General features: G+C 41.2%; 1 protein-coding gene across 4 annotated transcripts in view; it reads left to right on the top strand.

The window, feature by feature from the left end:
• Window positions 1-7500, top strand: part of LOC122253996 (uncharacterized) — a 505659-nt gene that overhangs the window by 122503 nt on the left and 375656 nt on the right. For 2 of the 4 annotated variants that reach the window (XM_086530435.1, XM_086530437.1), the window contains exon 1: window positions 7296-7500. This exon is cut by the window's right edge and continues 1343 nt beyond it. The exons of 1 other annotated variant lie outside the window; for it this stretch is intronic. The gene's annotated coding sequence lies outside the window, so the exon portion shown is untranslated. Of the gene's footprint in view, window positions 1-7290 lie in introns of those variants that run through there. One more of the 4 variants, XM_086530438.1, reaches the window with a different exon arrangement.

Below are 7500 nucleotides of genomic sequence, written 5' to 3' on the forward strand. Positions count from 1 at the left end.
AATCTCTCTCTCCCTCTCCCTCTCCCTCTCTTTCTCTCTCTCTCTCTCTCTCTCTCTCTCTCTCTCTCTCTCTCTCTCTCTCTCTCTCTCTCTCTCTCTCTCTCTCTCTCTCTCTCTCTCTCTCTCTCTCTCTCTCTCTCTCTCTCTCTCTCTCTCTCTCTCTCTCTCTCTCTCTCTCTCTCTCTCTCTCTCTCTCTCCCCCTGTCCTTCTCTCAATCTCTCTCTCCTTCTCCCTCTCCCTCTCCTCGTGTCCATTGGCAACATCCTACCCCCTCGCCATCGCACCTATACCCAAACCCTAAAGACCTTCAATTTCCCACGGGACCCTGCAGGCCCCCCTCCCCCACCCCCTTCCTTCTCACTCTTCCCTTGTTTTTCCTCCCACGTCAGCCTGAGGCGTCGAAGTCACGCACTGACAGTTTTTTCCTACTGTAGTGAAGTATTAACCAAAGGAAAAAATAAAAGAGAGAGAGGGAGAGAGAAGGAAGCACGAAGGAAATATGGTCACTTAGGAGATGAAGATTGTAAACAGCTATTATCAAATAATGATAAGACGGCTAAATCTTCTCTCTCCTCCCCCCTCCCCTTCTTCTTCCCCCTCTCCTCCCCTCCCTTCCCCTCTCATCTCATCTCCCGACTTCGAGGGGAAGAAAAGAGTCAACAACACTTGCAGTTTTAAAGAGGGACACTTAGTCCTAATCTCGAGGAACTCTGATTCACTAAGAACTGAACCCGAAAACCATCCTTGTAATCGCTTCTTCAAGACATGATGGATGTGTTGTGCTCTGGGACTGCCTGTGCACTTCTCTATACCAGGGGATACTTGGATATGAAGTACGCACGCACGGATATGCACATGTGTGTATGTGTGTGTGTGTGTGTGTGTGTGTATATGTATATGTATATGTATATGTGTATATGTATATGTATATATATATATATATATATATATATATATATATATATATATATATATATATATATATATATATATATATATATATACGTATAATATGTATGTGTGTGTGTGTGTGCGTGTATATATATATATATACATATGTATATATATATATATATAATACTGTATATATATATATATACTGTATGTATATATATATATATATATATATATATATATATATATATATATATATATATATATATATATATATATATATATATATATATATATGTATATATATATATATATATATATATATATATATATATATAAATATATATATATATATATATTAAAATATATATAATATATAATATATATAAATATATATATATATATATAATATATATTATATATATATATATATATATACATATATATAATATATATATATATAATTATATAATATATATATATATATGTGTGTGTGTGTGTGTGTGTGTGCATATGTATTTTAAAGAAAAACTAAACACTATATTTAGAATTAGTTTCAGAAGTGATATACTGTATTCGCCAGAGTGTCCAAAAGCCCATAATTTCTAAAGTCTTCAAAGCAAACGCTGGACAAAATCAAAAGAGAAGTCGGACGCTAATAATGACGTCACCATGACGAGACCACTCCCAGTGTTACACCTGTCCAACATCTCTCGATGTTTAAATCAGCGCCAGTGGATCCCTTCTCTCAGCGTCATCGAGTCGAGACCGCAACCGCCGCCGTCGAGGATCGCCGTCGTCCTCGACGTAATGGCTGTCTCACCTCGTTATTTCTCCTTCGTGCCTGCCGTCCGTTCGCCTCCGAGACCGGTCGCTCGCTTGCTTGCTTGCGGCTTGTGTCTTCCGATGCTTACAGGGGGAACAGCGGAATACGGTTATTAAGTTTCCCGAAGAATGCTATTATGTGCAAGCTTGCAAACATTGAGGTGCGCCGATGTGGTCGAGGTTCTCTGTTGCTATCTATAAACAAGGGTGATTATCATGTTCAACTGGCCATTGCAACGACCGCTCCATCCAATACAGTACACCAATTACCATACCCACCTCTGCGTCACCACCGCCGCTACTTTACTATCAAAGTGATAAACGTCAAAACTTCCGCCATTATAGAGTCAGCACCGGCCTACTTAACTCCGCCCCGCTGCCGGCGCTCCAGCACATCCATCCCCGCAGCACACAGCACACAGCATATAGTCACGCACTCAAGCCGCTGCTTCTGCACGCTCCGCCACCACACATGGCCCCCTGCCAGAGTGTGTGGTACAATGAAACTTTATCCAACATGAAAACACACGCGTTGAGGAGCCAGGCGTAAGAACCAGGGTGTTATTGACGCCTTTACCCCCCTCCCCACCCCACCCCACCGCCACCACTCCCCCATCCCTGCCACTCCGCTGCCCTCCCTTACTCCGTCCGTCCTCCGCTCTCTTCCACGGCCAGCCTTTGTTCTTTGACCTCACCCACGGCCTGAGACGACTGTGTTTAGCCTCTAGGGTGTAGGGGTGGCGAGACCGAGGGACAGAGAAAGAAAATAAAAGGAAGATAGAAACAGATATATATATATATATATATATATATATATATATATATATATATATATATATATATACATACACATATACATATATGTATGTATGTATGGATGTGTATATATGTGTGTATACATGTACACACTAATGTGTGTTTTGTGTATACGTAAATGTCTTTTATATATATTTTACGTATGTATATACAAAATGGATAGACTTTTTTATAAAGCTGTATAATGTAGTAATCTTATGGACATAATACTGAGATCTGTAGTAGTTTCTTTGTTCAGAAATATTAGTACCGGACTTTTCTTTCTACTCTATTTTCCCATTTACTTTTATAGACATTTTTTTCCGAATCTTTGCCTTATTCATAATTACCAATACTTACTCTTTTCGTATTAACCTGATACTGGTTATCCACCATTATATTGATTCCTTGTTTTACCTTCAACCATAACTCCTTTGGTCTAACCTTTCTCCCCTCTTTCACAGACTATTTATGGGATAAAAACATTTTATTTGTCATTTTAAAAGGCATGTGGGCGGTGTTTTGTCGAAGGAGATGTTTGTCTGAGCAAAGACTCCCCTCCCCTCCCCTCTTTTATTTATCTTCTTTCTCATTTATTCTACCTTGAATCGAGTCCCAGGTTTTCTTTAATGTTCTTTGGATGTGTTCCGGTGTAGGCATTTGACACAGGGTCATTTTCTGGACTATCTCTGTTCGAGTTTAACAATCTCCTTTTCACCTTAAAAAAGATTGACGCTGTCGGGAAAAAGTTATGAAACGTGGATATCACACCCGTAGACTTGTGCGTCTCAGTCCAGTGATTGCTTTACCTGTGAGATGTCATTTTTAAAAGCGAGATTTCACAATCGTCCATTGTGTCTGTTATCATCAAGATTATGAAGATTCTAGATATATATGGTACGATTATTATTTACAGTAGCTATAACAATATTGTGTTTTTGTTTACTGTTATTATTGTTATCATAATTTCGACTCTTATTGTTATTATTAATATTTTGTTATGATTATTAACATAACTATTGCTCTTATAAGCATTATCATTATTAATATTACAATCATATTATGATGCGTATGGTACGCGCCACACAAACTCCACGATCTGTAATGAGCATTACTTTTAGCCTTTATTTCATTATCACCTCGTTAGAAGTTCTCCGTCATTCTTTTCCCAAAGTTTATATATCTATTCTATTTATCTATGTTATTTCATTATTGATTCTAAAAGGCGCGTGATAATTCATCACTTATCTCTCTCTCTAAGCTGTTACATTATTCATTGTAAAAGTTATCCCATACTTTGAGCTGGTAACAAATGCCGCGTCAGCTTCACTTACAGCAAGTTGGAGCGGACGAACGCAGCCGGTCGGTACATGTTTCACAAAGGAGAATCTCTCTCTCTCTCTCTCTCTCTCTCTCTCTCTCTCTCTCTCTCTCTCTCTCTCTCTCTCTCTCTCTCTCTCTCTCTCTCTCTCTCTCTCTCTCTTTTCCTTCTCTCTCCTTTCTCCTCTTTCTCTCTTTCTCTCTTCCTTCTCTCTCCTCTTTCTCTCTCTCTCTCTCTCTCTCTCTCTCTCTCTCTCTCTCTCTCTCTCTCTCTCTCTCTCTCTCTCTCTCTCTCTCTCTCTCTCTCTCTCTCTCTCTCTCTCTCTCTCTCTCTCTCTCTCTCTCTCTCTCTCTCTCGCTCTCTCTCTCTCTCTCTATCTATCTATCTGTCTCCCTCTCCCTCTCTCTTTCTCTCCCTCTCCCTCTCTTTATCCTTCCGTCCCTTACTCACTCCCTTCCTTCCTTCCTTCCTTCCTTCCTTCCTTCCTTCCTTCACTTCCCCCAATCCCCGCCCCCCTCTCTCTCTCTCTCTCTCTTTCTCTCTCTCTCTCTTCCTTTTTCTCTCTAACTCTTCAGTTTCTTCATAATCCCAAAAGTAATGATATCTCAAAGGGTAACGTCTATGTTTATCTGTTTACCGGCAGTGATACCCATGGATCGCTTTTAGACATCAAGTTCCATTATGATATGTAAGGCAATTGAAAGTTTCTGAAAGGTCATGCATCAACAACATCATATTCCTCAGAATCCTATTAACACTCCATATGATAAGAATAGAAAGTAGAACGTAGGGTAGGAGAATGGTTTCCATGGCAACTCGAGAGTTTAAGAAAAATACTAAGTTTGCTAAACCTTATATTTGGACCGGGATGTTGCACGCTCACGTCTCTCAACCGCGTTGTTTGTTGCACCCTGTTGTCTGTCGCTGCAGGGCACCGGGGCACGTTTGTTTGTTCGTCTTTCTCTGACTCTGATTGATTGTTTATGCTTGTTTGTTCATGAGCATGCTATCTAGGGTTCTTTTTTTTTTGAAGGACACGGAACTTTGCTTACTTTGTTCCTTCATCATCGTCGTCTTGGTTATATATATGTTTTCTCTCTATCATTTTATCTCTCATATTCAGTACTATTTATCTTTTTTTATTCCGTGACTGCAATTCGCTCTTAGGTAATTGTTTATGTATATATATATATATATATATATATATATATATATATATATATATATATATATATATATATATACACACATACACACACACACACACACACACACACACACACACACACACACACACACACACACACACACACACACACACACACACACACACACACATATATATATATATATATATATATATATATATATATATATATATATATATATATATATATATATATAATTTGTTTCTTTTCTTTTTTCTGTCTTTTTTTCTTTTTTTTACCTTTTCTTTTCTTTTTCCTAGTATATCATATGGTGGTCGCATCGTTATATGTTCGCGCCCCCAACGCCCGCGGGCCTGGAAGTAGCGTGTAACGTCAGGATTTCCGGACTGATAAGTGACAAGCGAAGATCCAGCGATAACGATCTCAAGGTCATTCACATGTCTTATCAAGATGTTACAAGGTCACGACTCTGACCTCACTGGGGCCAATTGGTGCCAATTCCGTCACCGTGTTTTGGGACAGAGGCGAAATCTCTGACGGGTTTATATTTTGTTTTGGTTTGCCTTTTATCTCGGGTTATAATTATTATTGTGATTGTGGGTATTGGTAATACTGTTATTGCTGTTATAGTTGTTATAAGTACTATTAACTGTTTTTTTTATGGCATCTGATAACAAACACATCACAAAGAAACTGAGCAATCTTGCAAAAATACTAGCGGCTTCCCCCAATATATATATATATATATATATATTTTTTAAACGATGAAAAAAAAAACTCAAACTTCCCCCTCGCAAATCAAGTCCCATTTACTCGGTGCTTGTTGCAATCAAGGGAAAGTGACGTTTAGGTTCTTCCCCCCCCCCCCTCTCTCTCTCTCCCCCTCCTTTACTGTTTACGATAAGAGTAAACGGCGAATTCACTGAGGTTATGCAGTACAACGGGAGATGAAAATGAGATACGAATAAAAGAGAAGAAGAGAAAAAAAGATTAAGATATAAATAGATAAGAATGGACTTTGTACAATGATTTTTATCCTGCCGTTGTGTGATGTTTCCGATGCTTCTAATACGATGCTTGATAGCTAGTTTTATTACGCCATGAAAGTAGCCGTGACAAAGTGGACTGGAGTGTGCTTGGCGAGTGGATTTATATATATAAATGTGCCAAGGGGTAAGGGGGGAGGGGATGGAAAGGGAGGGAGGGTGGGTAATGCTAGAAGGGATGGGGAAATAAAGAGAGAGAGGGGGGATATATATAGAGAGAGAGGGGGGATGGGAGAGAGAGAGGGTGGTTGGAGAGAGAGAGGGGAGATGAGAGAGAAAGGGGGGATAGGAGAGAGAGAGGGGGGGAGATGGAGAGAGAGAGAGGGGGGAGATGAGAGAGAAAGGGGGGATAGGAGAGAGAGAGGGGGGGAGATGGAGAGAGAAAGAGAGGGAAGAGAGGCAAAGATAGAGGGGGACTGAAAATCATTGCTTTTGTTATCGTCAATCTTCAAGATAATCTATGTTTTCTTTGGTGCTACCCTTATTACGGGATGAAACTATCCATGACAAAATAGTATAAAGAGAGAAAAAATATATTACTGCGGGCAAAAATAGTCGAATTGTTCTCCGAAAGCGGGAGAGAGAGAAAAAAATGAAATAATGATAAAAAATGTATACTGATAATTAATACACGAAGGAATGACGGCATTCCAGGCAAGGCAAGTAGTCCTTCGTTCCCATGGTGAGCCTTGAAATTGATGAATTTCAAAACTTATATAAAAACGTGTTATCGACAACGCAATCACGACAGCTAATCGTTCTAAACGCACTTGACCTCAAAACTTGACGTATCTCATCAAGTCGTGTGTGTGTCATTGTACGCATTTACGTGTGTGAAAATATTTTTCCTGTGTGTGAAAGTATATATCATCGCACGCGCGTGCACCTGTACGTGCGTGGTCGTGTTCGTGCGTGTATACGTGTGGTCTGGCTGAGGAGAGATGATGGACGAATACTCTGCCCTCTGGCGGCCAGGGACAGAGACTGTGAGTTCTCGGACCGCGCCACTCACACCAGCTCACGCTCCCGCCCGGGAATTTTTTCTTACCCAAGCTCTTCCATTTGGCGCCAGAGCTCGAAGGAGGCCTAGCACCGAGGAGAAAGGATACATATCGAGATCCTGACGCCCAGGAGTCGAGATCCGACAGCCGAGCGACAGACATCCCGAGCGCAGCAACTCGCGGCAACATCAGCCACGGAGCTCTCGGGAGGTGCGGGAGGGTAGGAGACGGCGTCAGTGCGAGAGGGGCTTTCTGGACGCGGCAACACTGTCCCGCCGCCGCCGGGTTGGAGGACTCAGTCGTGTCCGCCGTGCCAGCACCTGCGGGAGTGCGAGCGAAGAGCAGCCGTTGGAGCGACACAGCAGCCTCGGCGGAGTGCGAGCGGGAGACTTAAGCCGAGTCGCGGGGTCGGGCAGGCCAGGTCCGACGGTCCGTGCGCCACTCGCTC

This window comes from Penaeus japonicus, unplaced genomic scaffold (assembly GCF_977035675.1).
Source record: "Penaeus japonicus unplaced genomic scaffold, GWHDUDI00000001_assembly GWHDUDI00000033, whole genome shotgun sequence".
Taxonomy (NCBI): Eukaryota; Metazoa; Arthropoda; class Malacostraca; order Decapoda; family Penaeidae; genus Penaeus; species Penaeus japonicus.